The following is a 24603-nucleotide window of genomic DNA, read 5'->3' as shown; positions in this document are numbered from 1 at the left end:
GTTTCCTGAGACAGTGTCTCTACTGGACACTCACCAGTTAGGCTGGGCTGACTGGCAGCAAGTTCCGGGGAATAGGAGTATGCACCTCCACACTCAGCTGCTCACGTGAGTGCTGGGGATTAAACTCACAGTCTAGGCTTTTATGATGATAAACACCTTCTGACAGAATTATCTGTCTCCCAGCTTAATAGTAGAGTTCAGTTTATTTCTTTCAACCTATTTTTTGGTGGGGAAGGGTTGGGTTTACTTGTTTCTTTGTTTAACAGTTTTCCAAGACTGGGTTTCTCTGTGCTCTCCTGGAACTCCCTGTGTAGACCAGGCTGGCCTCGAACTCACAGATCTCTGCCTGCCTCTGCCTCCAGAGTGCTGGGACTAACGGTGTGTACCACCACTGCCTGGCTGAGGCAGGGTCTTGTGTGTCACAGTCTTCCCTCAAATTTTCAGTCCTCCTGGCCTCAACCTCCCGAGCGCTAGGATTACAAGTATGTGTCACCTGGAAGTTAACCACATTCCGTGTGCTTTTTAGTTTAGTTGTTTTGGGTTTATTTGTTTTTATTTTAGGTATATGTATGTGTGCCTGTGCAAGTTTGTGGGCCCCATGGAGGGACTGGCAATTGTACTCTGGTTCTCTGCGAGAGCAGTAATCTCTCTTAACCACAGAACCACCTCTCCAGCCCCATACTTTTTTGTTTCTGAGCTAGGGTCTCACTCTAGCCCGGTCTAACTGGCATTCACTAGGTAGCAAGTCTGGGCTCTCTTGCCTCAACTTCCCACGTGCTGGGATTCAGGCATAAGCTGTTATGCCCAGCCCCCTTAATGATATTCTTAACTTTCAATTCCAAAGCAGCTGTACTCAAATTATAAGGCAGTTATATCTAAGTACTAGTTAATAAAAATACTTTCTTAGGGCTGGAGAGATGGCTCAGCAGTTAAGAGCACTGAAACCCTTCCAAAAAATCCAACACTCTCACAGACATATGTGCAGACAAAATGCCAATGCACATAAAAATAAACATAAAAAATAAAAATACTTTCTCAGAGAAATTAATGGCCACATTTTTTAAAAATATTGAAAGTGACTTTTGTTTTAAATGTATACGTGTTTGCCTGTTTATAAGTCTATGCACCACATTTTTATTAAAGTATGTGAGTGTTTTGCCTGCATGTATGCATGTGCACCATAAACGTGCAGTGCCTGCAGAAGACAGTATTGGATCCACTGGAACTGGAGTTACAATCATGAACGGCCATGTGGATATGTGACAATTTGTGTCCTCTGGTAGAGCGGCCGGTACTCTTAACCATCTCTCCAAGCCACAGTATTGTCACTTTTGGAGGGGAGCAGGGTCTTTCCATGTGGTTCTGACTAGCCTGGAACTTATTATGTAGACCAGGCTGACCTGCCTTTGCCCCCCGAGTACTGGGATTAAAGGTGTGCCCTACCGAGCCCAGGGTATTATCAGTTTTTAATGTCATCCACTATACTTATACACCAACGTCTAAGTGAGGCCAGGGAGCCCTCATCTCTTCTCAGAGAACCTCTTAGTTGGTATCAGTTGCTTAGTGAGGAATGCAGAGGCCAGGGTGATAGACTAAGACCAGGGTAGCCTCTGTCTGCCCGGGTGCCGCAAAATTTCTGCCCTTGTGTTAGGTAGAGTGACTAAAACTAAAAGATGGGCACATGACCAGGTACAGTCCAGAACCCTGGAAAGCAAGGATAGAAGAGTACCCTGTCTCCTGCCCTTGCTCCCCTGGGGGGTATGCGCCTGGTGCCTCAGGGACCATCCTTTTGGAGGATGAATGGAGATGAGAGATGGACCAGTTTCAGACAGGAGTCCTGGGCAAAGGGGACAGCTCAGTGCTAAAGCAGGTTCCTATCATGAAGCCCTGGAATCAATCTGTCACCACAAGAAAAGGATGAAGTGGGACCAAGAAGCAAAGGCAGAGTGTCGGCAGGCTGAGCACGGACCGTTCAGGCGGGGACGCAGTTGTACACGATGCAGAAGTGACTGCGTGTCTTTACACTCTAGTGCAGAAGCGGCATGTTCAGCACCAATGGCACTTGTGCCCCATGGCACGGCTGGGACTGCAAGTGTGTAACACGGGCATGCACAGGTATTCTCTCCCTTGCCCCTAGTCTCCTCCTGACTTTCCTGGAAGCCAGGAGACCCCACTCTCACTCCAGCCCCGCTCACGCTACGGGCTCAGCAAATTCCATAGATTCCTCAGGAACCACGTTGTACTCTTTTTTAAAAATAAGTTATTATTGAGGCAGGGTTTCACTCTGTAGACCAGGCTGGCTTTGAACTCAGATTCCCCTGCCTCTGCCTTCCATGAACTGGGATACTAGGATTAAAGTCATGTTCCCCCATGCTTGCCCCTCTTTTTTTTTTTTTTTTTTTTAGACAGAGTCCCATTGTATATTCAGACTGGCCTGGACCTCTGTGTACAACCTTAGACTGGCCTCAAACATCCCACCCCCATGCCTCAACGTCTCAAGAGCTGGATACAGACAATCACTGTGATTTCTGCAGGATGCAGCTGAAACTTTTATCAAGTCACAAGGCCCGGCCTGTACCCTTCTCTGCTTCCAGCTTCATCCATAACCAGCATTTCTCTGTGGACATCCTGAGGGGTCACCAGCCTCATCTCACCCTTTATTCCCCTAACGCTGTGTATGCCTACCCCCTCACCCCAGGTGCTCCTACCCCGACTCTCCCTTGGCTGGCAGAGCTTTTGAAGGAATTATACCACTCTCTGTAGGGCTTGTCTTCCCTTCAGCCTCCCACACTTTGCCAGCTGCCAAAATCATCACACACTCAGATATCCACAGCTGTCCCTGCAACCTGGTTAATTAAAAAATAATAATTAAAAATGTTATTTTATGTATGTGAGTATTTTGCCTGCATGTATGTCTGTGTACCACGTGCCTGCCTAGTGCCTGTGGAAACCAGAAAGAGGAGGACATCAGATCCCTTAGAGCATGTCGATGCTGGGAAGCAAATCCAGGTCCGGGCAGCCCGCGATCTTTATTTATGAGCCATCTCTCCAGCCCCCACATCACCTTGTCATCTGTTGTCTCCATCTCTGCAGCCTGTGTTCTAGCTGCTGCAGGATCCTGAGGAGTGCCCGCTGTACAGAACTCTGGAAGAGCCCCAGGGGACATCCAGTCTCTGCCATCAACCTGGGCTCAAAACCAGTCTGACCACAGGACCCACACAGCCCAAGAGTTACAAGCTATTTGACCTCTTCCAGGGATGTCCCTCTTCAGCCCTTTCTGGTCGTCCTGAAAGAGGTCCCCTTCCTCCAGTGCCTCTCCACCCATGCAACCTGATGCTTCATCTCTTTTGCCTCCAAGTTGATGGAGAGCACCTCAGAGATGGTAGGAGGCTGAGAGGGAACGAAGACAGGAAAGTTAGGTCGAAGTTCACAGGCCAGGTAAGTCTTGAGTGCAGAGCAAGGCAGATGCAGCCAGATAGAACCTGCCCATCGTGAATGGAGGACACTGGCTTCCAAAGTTGTCCTCTCCCCCCTCCCTGCTCCACAGTAACAATACATTTATTTATTTACTTCCTTATTTATTTGTTTATTCATTTTGGTTTTTTTCTAGACAGGGTTTCTCTGTAGCTTTGGAGCCTGTCCTGGAACTAGCTCTTGTAGACCAGGTTGGCCTCGAACTCACAGAGATCCGCCTGCCTCTGCCTCCCGAGAGCTGGGATTAAAGGCCTGTGCCACCACTGCCTGGCAACGATACATTTTTTTATTTTATTTTTATTATTTATTTATTTATTTATTTATTTATTTGGTTTTTTTCGAGACAGGGTTTCTCTGTGGCTTTGGAGCCTGTCCTAGAACTAGCTCTTGTAGACTAGGTTGGCCTCGAACTCACAGAGATCCGCCTGCCTCTGCCTCCCGAGTGCTGGGATTAAAGGCCTGTGCCACCACCGCCTGGCAACGATACATTTTTTTAAAGGAGAAAACAAAACAACCCTAAGCACTTGTCACTTTTTGTTTTGAAACCAAGGTTTCGGTAGTCCAAGCTGGCCTCAACTCAGCCTGTAACCTATGGGTGACCCTGAGCTCTTTTGTTTCTTTGTTTGTTTGAGCCAGGTTGGCACTGTAGCTCTAGCTGTCCAAGAACTCACTATGCAGATCAGCTGACCTCAAACTCACAGAGATGGGTCTGCCTCTGCCTCCCTCCTGCTCCAGCGTGCCTGCCTCTGACCTTGGGCTCTTGACTGTCCTGCCTTCACCAGCTAACTCTCCCATCTACAGATAGAGGTCAGAGCACTACGCACATGCATGCTGTCATGTTGTGGAGCATCAGGAGACTCCAGCATCCTGTACCACTGTCTCCAGATCTTGTTCGCTTTCCCCACACGAAACTGTCTTTCCTAAATTCTACTTTCTCACCTGTCAGTCCATCCTGCCAACCCCATTCTGGCTCTGCCTTTGTCCTATGAGTCCGATGAATCAGAGACCTCACTTGTGTGGAGCCCTACAGTGCCCAGTTTCTGAGACTGGCTGACCTCACAGCCCAGTGTCCTCAAGACCCTCCATGTTGTAGTGAGGAGATGGATGCTCGCATCTGGACACCATAGCCCGAAAGCAGTGATACTCAGTGTGCGTGAGGGGTTCCCACAAGGTATTGAGAAGAACCCGGGTACCTACAGAACCATTTCCAGAAAAGACAGACCCTACCCCCAGTGACCCTTGTCCTTGCCCCCTAGGTCCTGTGTCTGCTCGGGAAGTTGCTACTGACTGTAGCCATTTGCCTAGAATGTTATTTATTTATTTTAATGTTGTCAAAAATGAATCGATTAGCCTGGAAACATTCTGGCTGCTTCCAGCTGCCTGCTATTTATTGCTGTAATTGTCTCCACTCTGTCCTGAGCTAGTCCTCTGTGGAAAAGTACAACGGCTACAGCTGGAGGAGGGTGAAATGGACAAAGAGAGTAGGTGGCCAGAGGAGGCTTTTCCTGAGCCAGGCTGGCGCTGGTACCCAGGGAGGAGCTGCCCACTCAAACAGTGACTCCAGCTACTGTGGAGTAAAAAGAGGAACCCAAAGCAAGCCGAAATGTTGACAGAGCCCTGGAAAGGGGCCTCAGTTTGCTTTTGTCCTGCCCACCCGCCACATCGCTGCCAAAGAGCATGTGCAGCCTGGGGCTGACCCGGGAGTGCCGTCAGTGGGGCACAGTCCTAGGTGAAGGAACCTTTGTTTTTGTTTTTAATAACATTATCTCCCACATGTCCTTTGAGCTTCCAAGTCTGCCCTCGTGGTCAAGCCACCCAGCGGCCTGGGTCTGGCTTGCTGTGTCCACTCTGAGACAGAAGCTGGTGCTGCCTGCGCACAGCCAGCTCCCATGCTATGGTTAGCCTTATTTCCGTCAGGTTAGTAGGGCACCTTGGAAACACATGGCAATGGCTATCACAATCTGACTATCTTGTCGTGAAGGGACAACCTTTTCCAGAGCAGAACCAGGACCCTCTTGGTCCCCAACCTGTTCCTCTGTTGCGGCCTCCAACAAACACACATATCATGTGGTTGACGGTATAGCACTTGGACCCTTGGACACAGAAGTGATAGAGATCAGGCATGAGAACCTGGCAGAGGGTGGTTAGAATTTTATTCGTGTGGATCATGGCATCCTCAGAGCCAAGCTGGGAGGGGTCCTGGGTGTCCTCCATAGCCTCAAGGCAGAGCTCGGCTATGCCCTGGTGCACTTTGGAATCAGAGCCCTACTGTTACAAACCTGCTGGTCGTGGCCATGGCTGCTGTCTGGTGCGAGCCAAGAGGATGGGCAGGCTCTGAGTCGCTGCTACAGGTGCTGGGGAGCATGGGACAGAACAGGCAGGAGATGGTGGGACTAGGGAGCAGCGAATGCCACAGAGATGTAAATTATACAGATGCTACAGACGTTAAGTGCTGTGGAAATGGACTTGCCTAGGGAGTGTGGGGCCTGCAGACGTAAGGCGGGGTGCTCCAGAGGACACTGTGATTGGTAGATATAGCTGCTGTGTCCTGCAGTTGCCTGCGGGGGCATTGTGTTGTGGGTAGTGGGATGTGGGAGGAGAGAAGCGCTGTGGACAGGCAGGTGGTTAGACTTTAGCTGTCATCCAAGGGCTTTGAGAGTCACCGAGGGTCGGGGATCTGAGAGTCATGACCTGGTCATACTGCCAGAGGCAAGCACAGTATAGTAGACCCCAGAAAGGCTCTGCCTCTGAGCGCTGTGCAGTCCCGCCCCGCCCAGAATATATTATTAAACAACTGTGAAAAGGATTGAGGGCTGGTGAGTGACCCAGTGGGTGAATGTCTTGGCCACCTCGCCTGGTGATTTGCAGTCTGTCCCCAGGACCCTAGTGGTGGAAGGAAAGAACGCCTACAAGTTGCCCTCTGACCTCCGCGTGCACCACATAGCGTGCATGGCCACACACACTCAGATGAATGAGGAAATACAATTAAAGGCAGATGTGGTACACATCTGTAATCCCAGCACGCGGGAGGCAGGGACAGATAGATCTGTAGGTTCGAGGCCAGCCTGGCCTGCAGAGTGAGTTTCAGGGCTACGTAGTGGGACCCTGGCTCAGACATCATCAAAAGCTTAGGAAGAGGCAATGGGAAGAGAGTGAGCCTTGCTTCAGAGAACCCTCACTTCCAAGCCCCTTGGTGGTGAGCCTCTGTCCCCAAAACCTGAGAGGAGGCTCCTGCTGATCTCAGCTGTGGGATTGTAGTGTTTGGCCCTCCAGCCCATGACACACACTTCCACAATTAGCACAGAACCGGCTAAGGAGAGGACTCTGGGCATGTGCTAGGACTGAGAAGGGCGGAGCTTCCTGTGGGGGTGGTGGGAACAGAGCCTGCATGCTCAGCAGCCTTGATGGCCAGGAAAAGTTGCCCAAGGCTGCTTACACCCAAACTCTGGAAGCTTCAGGCTTACATCCTTTGAGTGACGTGGCAATCACAGGGGTCCCATGGTCAGATCTGAGTTGAGGCCTTGAAGCCTCGGTTTCTCCATCTATAAAATGGGGCAATGCTTTCTGCTCTGGCTGACTCTCCTGAGAAATGAGAATGTAGGGCTCTGGATCACCATGGGCGCTGTGCCTCATCCATGGTTGCCCAGGGAAGGATCTGCGGCAGGAATCCCGAGGGCTGGAGTGCTGGGCATCCCTGGGCCTGGCTGCAGTAGCTCCCCATCTCCCCTATGAAAACTTGTGTCCATCCTTTTCAGTGTGCAGCACCTTAGCCTGTGCAGAACCAACACCAAGGTTACTATTACTCAATGTATGCTCCATCCTCCTGGCAGAAGTCAGGTTTTGTCCTGTAGAGCCAGACAGTTGAGCCATCCAACTGAGTAGGTAGGCTGCACAGGTGTGACCCTCCCCTGACCTGAGTGGCAGTGACCGGAGGTACGCACCTGTGGGGTCCTCCGTCCTGCCGGTGGCGACCTGCACCTAAGGCCTTTCTCCTTTCAGGTTTTTTTTTTTTTTTTTTTTTTGGCATGGTCTGATGTAGCCCAGGCTGGCTTTGCTGTGTAGCTGAGGATAACCTTGAATTTCTGATCTTGCTGATATTGGAAGTATGTAAATCACATCCTATCCAACACCTTTTTTGGGAGTTTCCAGACCCCTGTAGCCCTGGCTGGCCCCTTGGTATAAGGCCATCCAGAGGCGGTTTATACTGCTCCTCTCCAGTTACCACATGAGTGTACCTAGTATCTGGAACGTAGAAGTCTGTCCTCCGTCGTCTGCAGCCGCCCCTGAAGAGCATGTGTGATGTTGGGAGTTGAGCTGCGTGTGTATTTCCCCAAATTCCCAATGGTATTTTCAGCTTGTGCTCTGATTAGGGAGTTCTGGTGTTCTGTCACGCAAGTAGCTAAGGAGGCGGGAGGCTCTAGGTTCAACTTAGGAGACAAGCCCAACCAGAAGAGTCCAGTGTCTGTGTCTTCCCAAAGCATGGAAAAGAGAAGTATTTGACAGGGTGGAAATGTTAACTATGGACTAGGGATTATGCTCAGCGGTGGGGGAGCTTACCCAGCATGCACAAGGCCTGGCTTCCATCCTAGCAACACACACTAAGCTGTGTGATCCCATTTGTGCACCATACTGAGAGTGGTCAGAATCATGGTGGCAGAGGGCAGAATGACAGTGGCTGGGGAGAGTGCTGCATGGTGCCCCGGCCACTGCTCCAGCGGGGGGGGGGGGGGGGGCTGCTCAGAAATCCTGAAGTATCACCAGTCTCTAGCAGGCTCCAGGTATCAGGATCTCACCTGCAGAGGTGAATTTATATCAAAAGGGGTATTGGTAACTGCACATCCTTCTTCCTCCCTGCCTCCCTGACTCCTGCTTGGAATGCAGGCTTGTGTTGTGACCCTGCCATCGTCCTCAAGAGGTAGAAGAGAACTCGGGAGGCAGAGGCAGGCGGATCTCTGTGAGTTCGAGACCAGCCTGGTCTACAAGAGCTAGTTCCAGGACAGGCTCCAAAACCACAGAGAAACCCTGTCTCGAAAAACCAAAAAAAAAAAAAAAAAAAAAAAAAAAAAAAGAGGTAGAAGAGACCCCCCTCCACTGTGGGCCCTGACTTCCTCTCCTCAGAGCCTCTGTGATGCTGTTTTGTCTTTCTGTCCATAGCATTATATAAACCTGTGGTCTCCAGAAACACTCTCTGTCTTCCTGTCCTCTATTGTCTCAGATCTTCAAATTCCAACTTTCTTTTTCAGCGCTCAGCATGGGACCCAGGGCTTTGGACATGCTGGCAAGTGCTGTGCCCTTCCACATCCTCAGCCTTCATAGGCAGCCTTTTTATTTAATAATTTATTTAATTTTATGTGCATTGGTATGACAGTAGCAGATTTCCTGGAACCAAGTTACAAACAGGTGTGAGCTGCCATGTGGGTGCTGGGAATGTTTGAACCCGGGTCCCCTGGAAGGGCAGCCAGTGCTCTTAACTGCTGAGCCATCTCTTCAGCCCCAAGAGTCAATCTTACAGGATGAGAAGGATCGTGGAGATGGACGATGATGATGGGTATAAATTGTTAATGTTTATAATGATTTAGATGGTAAATTGCACATTTGGCATAGTTTATTGTGGTAAAAATAGGGGGAAAGATAGGCAAGCAACAGACTGGAGGGAGATAATCACGAAACATGTTTCTGACGAAGGGCTAGCATCCAGACCATAGGAAAGAGTCTTAGAACTCAGTAACGAGACAGTTGAAGCCAGGTGATGCTTGTAATCCTAGTACCCAGGAGCCTGAGGCAGGAAGATCATGACCTTGGGTTATATAACAAACCCAAAAATAAAAGCCAAAAGACAACCCTCCCCCCAAGAAAACAAGGCAAAGATTTGAATCTGTGCTTCATAAGTGGAGTCAAGAAGTTCAAGGTCACCCTTGGCTACATAGTGACGTGGAGGTCAAGCCTTGGCTACATGAGACCCTGTGTTTCATAAATAAACCTAAAGGTAGATATATAAATATACAGTAAGCATGTGGTATTTTCAGCATGATAGTCATGGAGAAAATGCCGCTTTAAACTGCAAAGAGGAGCCTGGGTCGGCTCAGGGTCTCTGCCTACATACATACATACATACATACATACATACATGAGGCCCTGGGTTCAAACTCTAGCAACACAAGAACGGAACACTCTGAGACACCACATTGACTGGGATGACCCACAAAAGCCCAGCAGAGGCCCCCAGATGTCTGAGAGGCTTTAATCACGTAAGAGCAGGGGCAAGCCATGCTCTAACCACTGCAGATGGTGAGTCCATGGAGTGGGGAAAGGCAGAAGGAACAGGTCACATGGCCTGTGGGTACGTATGAGGGAAATGTCACTTCTGTCACACAGCTAGAACAGAACTCTTCAGGTCGCTAGCTATGTGGCAAGACCTGCGGCTATCCAGCATAATAATGATGGGCCTGATGACACAAACTTGTAATCCCAACAGCTAGGGAGGTTGAGGCAGGAGGATTGCCGTGAGTTTGAGACCAGCTTGGGCTATAGAATGAAATGCTGTCTCTACACATACACAAACAAACAAACAAAAAACAAAAACAGAAAAGACAGGTGTGGTGGTACATGCCTTTAATTCCAGCTTGTGGGAGGTAGAGGTGGTTGGATCTCTGTGTGTTTTGATCCTGTCTAAGGTGTAGGAATGGGTTTAGTTTCTCAGCCAACTAAAGACTTAAACAGCAGAAAAGAAGTGTTGCTGGAAATTTTGGGGAGTCACAATGGAGTTTATATACCTGGGAATTTGGGGGCCCCTCTTGTTGTTCTCTTTCTTTCTCTTTTTATTTGTTTGTTTGTTTTGGTTTTTCGAGACAGGGTTTCTCTGTAGCTTTGGAGCCTGTCCTGGCTCCAGAGCTCCTCCCTCTGCCTCCTGAGAGCTGGAATTAAAGGTGTGCGCCACCACTGCTCAGCCCTGTGTGGGTTTTTAGTCTCATTAATAAAATAATTTTCTAGATATGTTGGTATATGCATTTTAATCCCAGAACTCAGCCAGAGACAGAAAGATCTCCCATGAGTCTGAGGTCGATCTGCTCTATCTCTCAAATAACAAAAGTCAGAGAGATCCACACAGTAAGACTTTGTCTCAAAACAAAATGAACAACAACAACAAAAATAACTAAAAATAAATCAAGAATGGACACAAGGTGTTATGGAATAATCTTTTTGTATACTCTGAAGATGTGTTGCTCTCATTGGTTTAATAAAGAGCTAAGTGACCTATAGCTAGGCAGGAGGAGGTATAGGCAAGAGAACCAAACAGAGACAACTTTGGGAAGAAGAAGGGTGGAGTCACCAGCCAGATGGAGAGGGAGCAAGACATGTAGAAGGACAGTTAAATACCACAAGTCATGTGGCAATATGTAGATTGATAAAAATAGGTTAAGTTATTGGCTGAACTTTTCTAATTAATAAGAAGTTTCTGTGTGGTTATTTGGGAGCTGGCTGGCAGGACAGAGAAAGTCTGACTATAAGGAGTGGTAATGGTGAAAGCCCCAGCACCAGGGAGGCAGAGGTAGGCGGATCTCTGTGAGTTCGAGGCCAGCTTGGTCTACAGAGCAATTTCCAGGACAGGCTCCAAAGCTACACAGAGAAACCATGTCTCAAAAAAACATAAAAAGAATGGACACAAAAGGAAGCTTGAAGACAATGGACTGAAGCAGAAGGTAAACTAGAGGGCAGCTGATTAGAGTTTGGAAGGAAAATCCCAGGCAGGCGTGGAGCGCACGCCTTTAGACCAGCACTGGCCGGGCAGAGGCAAGAGGTTCTCTGAGTCTGAGGCCATCCTGGTCTACAAAGTGAGTTCCAAGCTGGGCGATGGTGGCGCACGCCTTTAATCCCAGCACTCGGGAGGCAGAGGCAGGTGGATCTCTGTGAGTTCGAAACCAGCCTGGTCTACAGAGCTAGTACCAGGATAGGCTCCAAAGCCACAGAGAAACCCTGTCTCGAAAAACCAAAAAAAAAAAAAAGGGGGGACTGGAGGTATGGCTCAGCGGTTAAGAGCATTGCCTGCTCTTCCAAAGGTCCTGAGTTCAATTCCCAGCAACCACATGGTGGCTCACAACCATCTGAAATGAGAACTGATGCCCTCTTCTGGCCTGCAGGCAGACACACAAACAGAATATGGTATACATAATAAATAAATATTTAAAAAAAAAAAAGAAAAACCAAAAAACAAAGTGAGTTCCAGGTTAGCCAGGGCTACATAATGTGACCTTACCTTAATGTGACCTTACCTTAAAAGGAGGGAAAAGAAAGGAGGGTCTGGTTGTGCATACCAGTATGGTAATCCTGGTTGTTGGGAGGTTTGGGGCATGGAGGCAAGAGGATTAGGAATTCAAGACCAGTCCTGCAAGTCTGAGGCCAGCCTGAGCTCAGAGTATGTGATGAAGTTCCAAGCACGTGTGCAGTCAGGCCTGCCTGTGTGGCATCTGTGTCCTTTCTGCCTACCACCAAGCCATCCTGTCCACCCCTTTCCTTGTAGGCTGTGGACGCCCTACTCCCTCTTTTTCAAGACAGCTTTCTCTGTGCATCTCTGACTGTCCTGGAACTTCATTTGTCGACCAGGCTGGCCTCGAACTCAGAGAGTGCACCACCACGCTCAATTGGCAGTAGCTTTCCTAAGACTTGGGGCTCCTCCTCCAGCTGCACTCAGACAGGCCTGTGTTTCCAGAGTCACGTGAGAACAGCCACCAAGACCTCTTGAGTCACGATTGTGCTGACAGGAAGTAGTGTGGTGGCATGCGGAACTTGGGGGAACCCTAGGTACCATTCTCTCAGAATGCAGGCTTTCAGTGAAGAAGCTGGATTGTCTACACAAGCCCCGGGCCACAGCCCTCACAGGCATGTGAGGGGCTGCAATGGCCAGGCTACCTTCTGTGGGAGCCCCTGCCTTACTGTTCTGGTTCTCAGCGCAGCAATGCCTTTCTGAGAGCAGCAGCCCTGCAGGTTTGTGCTGGCAGTTCTGACTCTGCAAAGGAAAAACTGCCTGGAAGTTGCATTTTTAGAATTAAAGCCTTATACCAGAAAGGGTGTGATCTGCCGGAGCTGAATTAGCCCCAGGGCCGGATACCAGGACGGGTGTGCCCGGTTGACTCTTCCCTGAGCCTTGCACACAACAAGGCTGCCTAGGTCAGGAGGGGACAGCATGTTCTGAGGGGCAGAGCAGTACTGCCGCCCACTCATCTCTCCTCCAGCTGCCTCCCGGGCACGTCCTTAAGTGGACTGCATTATGAAGCCTTCCAGTGGATGTCCTCTTTGCTAACATCCCCGACTTTCTTCATCCTGTTCTTTCTCCTTCCTCCCCTTCCTTCTCTTCCCTACTTCCTCCTTTCCTCTCTTCTAGGGCATTTGTGGACAACCTCAGCCTCCTGTCTCTATGGACAGATACCCATCCATAGTTACATTAAAAAGATGATTTTGTTTGTTTGTTTTTGTTTTTTGAGGCAGTGTTTCTCTGTAGCTTTGGAGCCTGTCCTGGAACTCTGTAGACCAGGCTGGCCTAGAACTCACAGAGATCTGCCTGTCTCTGCCTCCTAGTGCTGGGATTAAAGGCCTGTATCACCACCTCCTGGCAAAAAGATGATTTTTTTAAAAACAGAATTATTAACTTGTTCTATTTCTACTTGGCAGTTCTATTTCTTCTTTCTCTTCCTCTTCTTCCTCCTCCTTCTTCTTCAAGACAGAGTCTCACTGTGTAATTCTGGCTGTCTTGGGACTCATTTTGTAGACCAGGCTGAACTTAAACCCACAGCGATCACTCTGTCTCTGCCTCCCAAGTGCTGGGATTAAAAGCGTGCCCACCACGGCCCTGCTACTTCACTGTTCTTTATTTAACCAGAGATTGCAGCTTCAGCTTCACCTCAGCACCTCTTACAGCCTACCTCCAATTTTGCAATCCCAATGAGATTTTGTCTCAAAAACAAACAACAAAACAAAAAACAGGTTTTTTTTTTTTTTTTTTTTGGTCTATGCCTATTATCCCAGCTCTTAAGAGGTGGAGGCAGGAAGAACAGAAGTTCAAGGTAAGGTCACCCCAACTACAGAGGGACTTTGAGGCCAACCTAGGCTACCTGAGACCTTATTTCAAAAAGAAACCAAAGGACACTGTGCTAGCTAATTTTGTCAGCTTGACACAAGGGAGCCTCAGCTGAGAAAACACCTCCATGAGACTGGCCTGTAAGCAAGCCTGTATGGCATTTTCTCAGTTAGTCGTCAATGAGGAGGAGCCCAGCCTATTGTGGGTGGGGCCACCCTGGGCTGGTGGTCCTGGGTTCTATAAGAAAGCAAGTTGAGCAAACTATGGGGAGCAAGTCAGTAAGCAGCCCTCCATGGCCTCTGCATCAGCTCCTGCCTCTAGGTTCCTGCCCTGTTTGAGTTCCTGTCCTGACTTCCTCCAGTGAGGACCAACAATGTGGAGGTGTGAGTCAAATAAACCTTTTCCTTCCCAATTTGCTTTTGGCCATGTGTTTCATCACAACAATAGTAATCCTAATTAGGACAAAATCAAATCTGCAAGTTAAACCCCAGCTTTGGTTTACATTTCCAGGCAGCTTATTGATCTGTCCGGGTTTGGGAGCAGGGCAGAAGGGCCAGAGGCTGAAGTAGATGGAAGCCATGAGGGCAGAGGACCACACATTTCCATCTGGGAAGGGCAAACGGTGGAGAAGCAGACAGGTAGCACCACCATGCTGGTTGCCCCTACTGGATAGAAAAGTACCCAAGACCAGCACTCACTCTTACTGAACCAGCCTGCTGCAGCTGGAGCAGCCCTAGTGGGGAGCAGGGCTGGCCAGGTCCCTTGTTGCCTCATGATGGCATAGCCCCCCCAACCCTTCAGCTGGTCCCAGGGGTGCTCAGAGGCTCATGGAGCTCCACAATCAGGTGTTAAGGCTTTGCCCTGGTAACTTCATATTTGTTCCTAGGCTCACTGGGATGGGTAGATAATATGTCTGCTGGCCCGATGCAACCTGCTGAGACCTCACTGCCAAGGCTGACCTCACATGGGACATAACTCCTTGGTTCTGTCAGCCTCTGTTTGTAGAGTGCTTGCCTAGCGTGCACAAAACCCAGTGTTTAATCCACAGGACTGTATGAATTGAATGTGGTGGTGCATGCCTATAATCCCGGCATTTGGGAGGTGGAGGCAAGAGGCTCGCAAATTCAAGATCATCCTCAGTTTATAATGAGTTTGAGGTCTACTTGGGATATATGAGAGACCCTGTCTCAAAACATTAAAAAAAAATGAGGAAAGAAACAGCATATTCAAGCAAGGATGGGTGCTGGTCTCCGAGATGGGTGTGGCTAACTTAGAGACTGCTTTCCCACAGCTGCCAGGCAGCTATCCTGCCAAATATTTGGGCAGCAGAGAACAGCATCTCTGCCTTTTGCCTTGGTCAGCCCCTCCCGTGGGGGAGCAACCTCAGCCATTAATGGCCCTAAGAACTGGCAGGAATTCTGAGAGTCATGACAGAAGTCAAGTGCTCCAAGGGCTTGGGTGTCGCTTCCACCAGAAGGGGTGAGGCAAAGGTCAGCTTGACCTCCTCCTCCACTGCCCAGCTGCATACCCTGTGCTCTGAGGCAGATGCTAGGCAGGGCGGTGAGGGCGCTCCTGCTCTAATGCGCTCAGGTCAGGGGACAAACAGCTGTGTGAATGCTGCACAGTAGGGGAAGGGAAGGTGGCTGCCTGGAGAAGGCTCTGGCCGTGCTGGCATGGTCGTGACTCTTGCTTGAGTCTTGGAGTACTGGGGACAAAGAAAAACATGTGCTGAGGTCTATTCTTGTGGGAATAACATGCTCATGGCCACAATGGAGCAGAGATTGCAAGGGAACCTACAGAATACCTTGGCTCTGCAGGCGTGGTAACAGAAGAAGCATGATACAGCACTGGCTAGCATGGGAAGGAACCGTTACCACTCCCAGGAGAGGTACCAGACCCTCACCCAAGAGTCCAGTGACCACTCCTTCCTGCCCCAGCTGTCCATAGTCTTGAGAGGTCCTGGGTGTATTGGGACGATAGGTTAACAGGATGGGACTCCAGCACTGCAGATTTGTGAGCTGTCACACATGCTGGGTGGCCTTTGGTGGTACAGCTACTCGGGAGTCACCCTTGCTGCTGGCTCAGCTGCACTAGGATGGAGTTCTTCATTCATTTATGTGTGTGTGTGGGTGTGTGCCCATGTGTGTAGGCGTCACAGAGGCCAGAAGAGGGCTACACATACTCTGGAGCTGAAGTTACAGGCAACTGTGAACATTTCCCCAATGTAGGTGCTGGGAACAGAACTCCAGTCTCCTGAAAGCTCAGCATTCTTAACTCAGCATCTCTCCAGCCCCCGAACAGATGTCTGTCTTCCCAGGAAGGCATGCAACATTCTAGGAAAGTGGATGCTGAACTGAGTGTAGCATGCAAACTCAGGGACAGATGAGGACAGCTAGGGACAGGGTAAGAGGAGGTCAGCGTAACCAGGCCCTATGGGTCTTGAAGACAGTAGACCAAGCTAAGGAGTCTTACCCTGGTGCTGAGAGGGATGTGTGGCCTTGGCAATGTTGATTAGCTTGATCTTTTCTTTCCTTTTTAAAAAAATTTCTTATTTTTTGTTTTTCAAGACAAGATTTCTCTGTGTAACATCTCTGGTTGTCCTGGAATTTGCTTTGCAGACCATGCATACTGGCCTCAGACTCAGAGATTCAGTCGCCTCTGTCTACCTAGTACTGGGATTAAAGGCGTGTGCCACCACCTCCTGGCCTACCTCTTTTCTTCCCCCCAACACAACAGGGGTGCTCCTGTCCCAGGATTTTATTGGAGCGTTCTATGCTCCATTGTGGGCCTATTCCTGTATTTTCGGTATCAGCACACCTCTCTGACCTTGGAGTTTGGGTTGTGTACCCTTCCCTTCACTTGCCTGTTGTTTGACCGTTTCAGCAAGTCTTGCTGCAGCCTAACAGGAATGGAAGCAGACATCATCTGCCACTTTATGCACCTGAGTCTTCCCACGAGGACCGTGGGAGCTTAGTGGACATCAGTTGAAGGGGCAAAGGAAAGAGATCCTAAAGCATGAATAAAGTGATGGCAAGGGGCAGATGAAAAAAGAGGAGGTAGTCTTCGTCCTTTCCTGAAGAAGGGTGCAAGGTATGCAGGGCTGAGGGGCTGCGACTGACCCGCGGGATGGAGTGGGCTTCTGCTGAGCCTCCTTCTTTTCTTCCCGAGTGCACCCGGCCAGGAACAGGTGTACTGGCTGAAGAGCTGGTGACACACAGCCAAGCAGCAGTTTGTGTGCTGGGGCTTTACTTGATTGAGACCCCACAGCCTCCCTTCAGGCTAATCTGAGCTCTCAGGAGACTTCTCCTTATTAGCCAGTCTTTTTTTTTTTAATTTTTTAATTTTTAATTTTTGTCAAAGTAATTGGATATGCTGTTAAGACCAAAAGCACCTGCCTCCCTGATGTTGACAGGTGTCACTGCCCAGCAATACCATCATCAGTAGAGGGCCGCGGTTCCCAAGGTGGGGAGACTGGCACTCGCAACCCCTACCCCTTAGTTATGCCACCGGGCCTCCCTGGGGACGTCTGCTGGCACCTGGAGGGTTCCCAAGCTGGTACGGGCAAGCTCGGCCTTGCCACTGACTCAGCGTGGCCTCCAGCCGGCTGCTGAGTCAGGCCTGCAGCTGGGGTGCCAGGCGGCTGTGCGAGGCCCAGGAGCAACCGGAGCTGGCAAGCCTGCCCTTCGGGCCAGGCTGGAGGTCGAGGGCTGTGGTCAGGAGCGAGCCGCTGAGGGTGGGTCCTGGCCGCCTGGCATCCTTCCCCCTTCTCTGTCCCTTGAGGTGGGACGGATAAGACCTCGGAGCCAGAGACGACCACACGCAGACCAGAGGCTTCTGGAGAGCGCAGCACCGTGGACCTCAGCCTCAGTTTCCCCTGAGCCCCGCCCCGCGGCGCGAGGGTGGATGACGTCACGGCGCGCGGCATTGTGGGGCGGGCGCGGCGCCGGCGACGCCATTTTCGGCGGTGGAGCGGTGGCGCGAGGCTGCGGAGCGCGGGTCGGGGTGAGGATGCTGCGGGGCGGCCGCGGAGGCGCTGCTTGCTGCTGAGGCGGCTGGGCTCTGCGCGGCCTAGGCCTGTGACAGCGCGACGAGCGCGGCGCTCCCGATCGGACGGTGAGTGCGCGGCCCCGTCCCCGCCCCGCCCCGGGCTCCGAGCGGCTGGTGCGCAGCGCTCCAGACGCAGCCGCGACCCCTTCTCGCCCGCATCCTCCAGGTTGAGGCTCCCGGGCCCTTCCCGTCCACCGCCGCATCTGCACCCGGCCCTTCCAGGTCGCGATCCTGGCCCTCCGCCCCGACCCAGACCCCGCCCCGGCCCTCAATCGTGTCTGCACGCTCGGGTCCCCTCCCCGCGGTGCCTGCGCCTCTCAGAGCCCGGTCTCCGTCACCTCTGCCTGTGCGCCTGCACTCCGTTGTCCTTGTCCTCTCCAGCCGGTGCCCGTCCAGCCTGGGGTTTCTCCTCCTCTGCTTGCTCTTTTCCAGACTCGGGTCTCTTGTCACGTCCCTGAGCTCCTCCTGGATGCGGTCCTCCTATCCCCGGTCTACCTGCGCCCCTGGTTTGGGTTCCTGCCCTGTCTGCTCCACTTCTCTCTGGGGTCTTTGTCATCTTTCTGCTTGCACATCTCCTGACCGAAGCTCTTGTCCTCTCCCCGCCAATCCTGTTTCGGGACTTGTCCCTTCTCGGTCTGCGCCTGTCTGGGTTGAAGTACTCGTTCCTTCTCCGCCCCTGACCCTCCAGGTTTGGGGCTCAGCCCTTTCTGCCTGCACTTTAGGCTTGGGTCCCTGCCCCTTCCCTTCTGCTCTTCTTCGCTCCTCTCCTGTGTCCCTGAGGCTTCTGTCCCAACTGTGTTCAGAGCCCCGCCCTGACTTAGGCCCCGGGGTGGGGATGGCCTTTCAATAGCAGCTGCGGGCTTAGGGTCCCAAAACCTCGCTGCTGAGGTCCCGTCCCGGGGAGGCGGCGGCGCTGGTGGTGTGTGTGTTGGGGGTCAGCCGGCTGGCTTTGTCTTAGGCTTCCCCGCCCTTCCAGCCCCCACCTCTCCTCGGCACCGCCCTGGGCGGCCTGCTGTCATGCTGTGGTCCATGGCCTGGGGCCAGCCAGTCTATTTCTTTCAGTGGCCGGGTGTGGAATCTCCCTGGCGACTTGAACGTGTCCAGCCTGAAGTGATTTTCCTTGTTACATGTGGAGCCCCCTTCCCATTAAGAAAGAAAAAAATTAAAGCGTTCAAAAAGTAATATTAATGTGTGATGGAGTGGATGGCATTATAACGAAGTTTGCAGGTGTATTGTGTTGGAATTGTCACTGACTGCTACTGTTTTATTATTTAAACAGGTTGAGAATTTACATATTAAGTGATGATCTGGTGTACTTGCAAAAAAATGATGTCTTTAGAGAGGCTGGGGAGGTGGCGGCAAAAAACCTTTGATCCCAACGGTAGATCTCCAGAGTGAGTTTCAGGGTAGTCAGGGCTACACAGAAAAAACGGGAGGTGGGGTTGGGGGAGGAGCGGTGAGAACAAAATAATTATATACTATTTAAATTGCTATGTAGAGGGGTAGATGCATTTTTGATTCTTTGCGTTACTTAAATTCCAAGCCTTTTTATACAGCATGACTAAGCCTTGGATCAGAATTAGCTGGGAATGCGTTGTAATAGGACGGTGAAAACCCCACTAGGAAACTGGACCGACCTGAGTCTCCTAAGGCTGCTACAGTAGGGATCTTCTTTCATGGACTGCCCACAAACCCCAGTTGTAGGAAATTGTACTTACTGTTCTGTGTCCTGAGTATTTGTAAGAATGCAGTGATTCTGTTTAAAATCTCAGAGCACGTGGATATGTGGGAGGGTGGGCCTCCAGATCACCAGAGATGTGTCCTGATGCAGGCCGGCCTTGGCCTGAGGTGGGACCTCGTGGTGACCCCTCCATAACACCAGCTACATTCACCTGGCTTGGCAGTGCATTGTAAAAGCAAACATCCAGCAGGGAGTGACAGTACATACCTATAACCCAGTACTCGGGAGGCTGAGGCAGGAGGGTCATCAGTACAAGATCTGTCCCGACTACATAGCAAGATTCTGTCTCAAGACAACAAAAATGGGAAAGTATAGACATGCATGGAAGCTGGACAGGGATTTTTTTTTTCCAAATGCAAAGATGAAGGAAGTGAGGTACACATATCTTAAATAATCCATAGTAAAGTTTATATTGAGGATGTCACTTGGTGGTAAGGTACTAGCCTAGCATTCAAAAGGTCCTATTTCCTCAGCTCAAGAACAAACAAATCAAATACTACCCACAATTTAATTGTTTATATTTAAAGAAATTAATACATTGGGACTAGAGAGATGGCTCAGTTAAGAGCAATTACTGCTCTTTCAGAAGGACCTGAGTTTGATCCCCAACAGCCAGATCAGGCAGTCTCTAACTCCAGTTCCAGGCAATCTGAGACTCTTCTTACCTCCATGGTGCACAAAGAAAAAAAAATCATGCAGGTGTACACATAAATAATAAATCTTAAAAACATTAAACACTTTATTTTTAGGTTGGGAAAAAATAAAAATCTCTAAAGAGCTATAAACAGTCTTTAGACATGATCTGTTTAAAATAATGAGCAAGAAAAGTCAGAAGTGACTTCGTTCTTAGTTGAGTGAATATCAGAAATCAAGAGTATGCAGCAGAAATGATTGCCATCCTGAGCAAGCTAGTGAGTGTCAAGGCTCGGGGTGTGAAGTAACTGTTGGAAACTAGGCACAGTGGCGCAGGCACTCTGGAGGATGAGACAGATTTTGAGGCCAACTTCAGCTACTTAGCAAGATCCTGCCTCAAAAAGAATAAAGCTATCTTATAAAGATGGTGGGAGCATGGGACTGGTGACTGCTGAAAACCCACTGCACAGCATTGCGCTCTTAGGGATCCTGACAAGGACAATTCCCCAGAGAGCTTAGACCCAGCATGAGTGGTCAGGAGGCTCTTCCTGGGCACTCAAAGGCAAGTGCAGATTGGCCCTGTGTGACCCTGATGGGAGGAAATAAGACCTGAGTGGGTTGTGGTTGAAGACTGTCCCGATGGGGTGAAGGGAAGGTGAGGCCAGGAAATAAATGCCCATGCAGTGGTAGGAGGTGCCAAGGAGGCTGCTCCTGCTTTGAGGTTGGAAGGAGGGCAAGATGAGCCAGGAGGTCAGGGCAGTGGTGTGGGTGGTGCTGTGGACGGGGTGAGCTCCTCAGAGTGAGGACAGTGGCTGGAGCTGCGCAAGAGCAGCTGTCAGTGGGACCTAAGGTGCCGTCGTCAGCCTTGGGTAGGGAGGAGCAGGAGGGCGAGGACATCAGCCTTGTGTTGGAGTGAGCCTGTGTAGACCACGGCCAGTGGACCACGTCAGTCAGCTACTGAAGTGCTCAGTAGTGTCCTGGCCTGCCCCAGCCCTGGCCGCTTGACTCCTCTAAAGCACCGCTAGGTGCTTGCTGAGCTCTGAGTTAAAAACCATGGTTCTGCCCCATCCTGCCTGACTTCTTGTTTACCATTTTTTTTTAAAAGGGCTAGTTTGTTTTACGTGTTTGAGTGTTTGCCTGTGTATGTATGTACGTGTGAGCACAGTATGCATGCTTGATGCCTGAGACAACCAGAAAAGGGCACCGAATCCTTTGGAACTGGAGTTAAAAACGAGTGTGAGCAGCAAATGCGCTTAACTGCTGAGTTGTCTCTCCACTCTCTGTTTTTTTATTTTCTTACTTTGTTTATTGTCTATTTGCTCATACATTGCTCTTATCCACCAGGGTGGGATTTCATCCCTGTTTTTCTCGGTGTACGATCAGCCCTCACTAAGTGTTTGCTGAAAGAATGCATTAGCTTCTCTGCTCTTTGGTGACTCACTGGATGGTGACACCCAGCATGTTAGGGAGAATGGGAAGAGGACAAGATGTTGTCTACTTTTGGATATGATAAACTCCAGGTGCTTGTGGGAGGCTCAGGGAACTCTCTGGAGACGCAGGTCTGAAGTGAGGACAAAGGATAGGCCTAGAGATGGCGGCCCGAGAGTAAATCCGCAATGCACCAAGGGCCATTTGGTTCTAAAATACTCCCATTACCTCAGAGTCCTTTCGTTTGTTTAAGATGGTATAAATCAGTATGTGGCCCTGGGTGACCTACCAGGCTGCCCTGGAACTCACAAAGGTTTTCTTGCCTCTGCCTCCTGAGTACTGGAATTGAAGGCGTGTCTCTCCAAGCTGGCCTCTCTACCTCAGTTTAAGCCATAGGTTCTCCACTGCCTAATGTGGGCACACATCTGCTCATCTAACTCACATCTGCTGCCTCAGGAAGCACGACAAGGTTCTACCGCGTACTGTCGCTGTTACTACACTGTTGCTGGTAGAACGGGTGCTGCGGGCACTCCACCCTCCCGACAAGAGAAGTGCAGAATTGTGGAGAAAGCAGGTTAGGGGCAGTTCCACCTTGGCTTGCTTCCAAGTCCGGCTGTGAACCACATTGTACCCCAGGTCACAGTCTCCCGTGAATTGTGTCACCTTTAGCCTACAGTTGTCTTTTCTGTCTATTGCCATTCTTTTCCCGAGGCAGGGTATCTCTATGGAGCCCTGGCTGTCCTGGAACTAGCTCTGTAGACCAGGCTGGCCTCAAGCTCACAGAGTGCTGGGACTAAAGGCCCTCCTGTCATTCAGCCACCTGCAGTTACAAGGATGTTCCTGCTGTGTGTCTCTGGAGCCTTTTCCATTTGCTTTCTGTGGCTCTGCCTCCCTTAGCTGCTAGGAGTGGTTCATTTCACTCAGTATTATGTTTCCAAGGTTCATTCCGAAGTTTTTGTTTTTCTTGTTTTTCTCTGTGTTTCTCTAGCTGTCCTGGAACTGCCTGCCTCTGCCTCCAGTGCTGGGATTAAAGTCATATACCACCATGCCAGGCAAAACTTTTTTTTAAGTTAAAATATGATTACATCATTTTCTTCATTCCCTTTCCTCGCTTGATCCCTTCCTGTGTGCAACCCTCCCCATGTCTCTCAAATTCATGGTTTCTATTTATTTAATTTGTATGTGTGTGTTCCTAAATATATAAATAAAACCTACTTAGTTCATAGTGATTGTATGTATATGGTTTCATTGCAAAGATCACTTGTTATTGGATAACTAATTGAGCTCTTTTTGTGTATTTACTTATTTATTTGTTGTTGTTTTGAGATAAGGTCTCACTACAGAGCTCTGGCTATCCTGGAACTTACTCCGCAGACCAGGCTGGCCTTGAACAGACAGACAATCACCCACTTCTGCCTTCCAGTGCTGGTATTAAAGGCTTGAACCACCATACTTGGCTTCTTTTTTTCTTTCCGTTTATTCATTTATTTATTGGTTTCATTTTGTTTACACAGGGTCTCTCTCTCTCTCTCTCCTTAAACTTTTTTAAAAATTTTATTCTTTATTTCTTTCACATCATGCATCCCAATCCCACCCATCTCCTGTCCCATCATATCTAGCCTATGCCCCTGCATCCTTTCTCCCCAAATAAAGCAAAATGAAAAGGGAAAAAGGAAGTAAAGGAAGATCTTGTCATGGAAGCTGCAGTGTGACACCACCCAACATCCGCCCGTCTGTGTTCTGCTGGAGCTGTTTGGGGTGGGGTGGCGTGGGGTGGGGGTTGGACCCAGGGCTATAGAATCTAGACCATGACCTAGGGCAACAATGGAATGTCCAGGGAGAGTCCCAGTGAGGGCCCAGTGTTGATGTGTAGCAAAGGCCAGGGACCTGGGACCAAACCAATGATTCTTTTTGATGAACACGCGTATACAAGGTCTCTACACCAGAGACAGGCTGGCCTTGAACTCAGAGATCCACCTGCCTCTGCTTCCTGGTTGTGGTTGTGCACTGCCAGGTCTATACAAAATCCCCAGAAGGCAAGAAGATCTTTTTGTGCTAGTCTGTGGTGTTAGCATGTAAACACAATTAAAATGGCTTTTGAGTCTTTTTTTTTAATTTATATGCATCTTTATAAATTTTTGGTCAGCGTAGATTCCTAGAGAGAGTGAGAGCGAGAATATGTGGGTGTTTGGTGACAGTTCTCCTGTAACCCAGGCAGAGTTTTAATTGACCTTGAAGTTCTGGTCTTCCTGCCTACCTCCTGGGTACTGGGGCTACAGGCTTGTCACCTTGCCAGTTTTATAGAGTGGTTTGTACCCAGGCACCCAGGCAGACACTCTTATCTACTGAGCTCCTTCAGTCAGTGATTCAAATTTAGGAGAGGAGATTAAAGGATTAGGTTAGATGAGATTAGAGAAAGAGGTTGGATAGAGGAAATGCTGTCTGTGAGGGCTGGGAAGGGACCTGTAAGGGCTCTCTGGTGGTGCTCTGGTAGTACTCAGGGGTGGGTGGATTGATTTTTAACAGTGCTGAGGGTGGACTCGGGACCTTAAGCGCTGTGGTGATTCTTAAGGAAGAATAAGCAGCTGGTCGTGGTGGTGCCAGCACACGGAGGGGTGCTGAAGGGACAGTCAGAAGGACCATGCAGTTGAGGCCGGTCTAGACTGGCCACCCCTTGAAAAAAGAAAAGTTGGGCAGTGGTTGCGCACGCTTTTGCTCCCACTGCTCAGTAGTACTGTACATATGTGGTGCATAGATACACACAGATACACATACACAGGCAAAACACTAATACACATAAAATAAAAATAAGTAGATCTTTAAAAATAATAAGCCAGGCAATGGTGGTGCACACTTTAATCTCAGCACTAAGGAGGCAAAAGCAAATAGATATGTGAGTTCGAGGCCAGGCCGGTCTATAGAGTGGGTTACAGGACAGCCAGGGTTACACAGAGAAACCCTGTCTCCAAAAACAAAAACAGCCTTCTGTGCTCCCTACTTACTCCCGTCCTCTTGCCTCGCTGAATTCATCACAGTATTTCCTTCCTGACAGTGTTTTCAATTTCCCCTTTGACATTTTTTTTTTCAAGTTTTTCAAGACAGGGTTTCTCTGTAGCTTTGGAGCCTGTCCTGGCACTAGCTCTTGTAGACCAGACTGGCCTAGAACTCACAAAGATCCGCCTGCCTCTGCCTCGTGAGTGCTGGGATT

The 24603-nt window shown here is 49.8% G+C and overlaps 1 protein-coding gene and 1 long non-coding RNA gene across 15 annotated transcripts in view; both read left to right on the top strand.

The window, feature by feature from the left end:
• LOC121434259 lies at positions 1–2843 on the top strand. The gene is made up of 3 exons (XR_005972411.1): positions 1–105; positions 2031–2115; positions 2406–2843. It is a non-coding gene; the product is annotated as an uncharacterized LOC121434259 (long non-coding RNA).
• Positions 2844–17503: 14660 nt separating this feature from the next.
• The window catches only part of Klc1 (kinesin light chain 1), a 56863-nt gene continuing 49763 nt past the window's right edge, over positions 17504–24603 (top strand). For 13 of the 14 annotated variants that reach the window (XM_041633232.1, XM_041633234.1, XM_041633230.1 and 10 more), the window contains exon 1: positions 17504–17659. The gene's annotated coding sequence lies outside the window, so the exon portion shown is untranslated. The remainder of the gene's footprint in view (positions 17660–24603) is intronic. The other variant, XM_041633241.1, reaches the window with a different exon arrangement.

Source organism: Microtus oregoni, unplaced genomic scaffold (assembly GCF_018167655.1).
Source record: "Microtus oregoni isolate MIOR12 unplaced genomic scaffold, Mior012 000043F_ref0000047, whole genome shotgun sequence".
In the NCBI taxonomy this organism is placed as follows: domain Eukaryota; kingdom Metazoa; phylum Chordata; class Mammalia; order Rodentia; family Cricetidae; genus Microtus; species Microtus oregoni.
The sequence above is the reverse complement of the archived record's forward strand: the minus strand, read 5'-3'. Positions and strand labels throughout refer to the sequence as shown.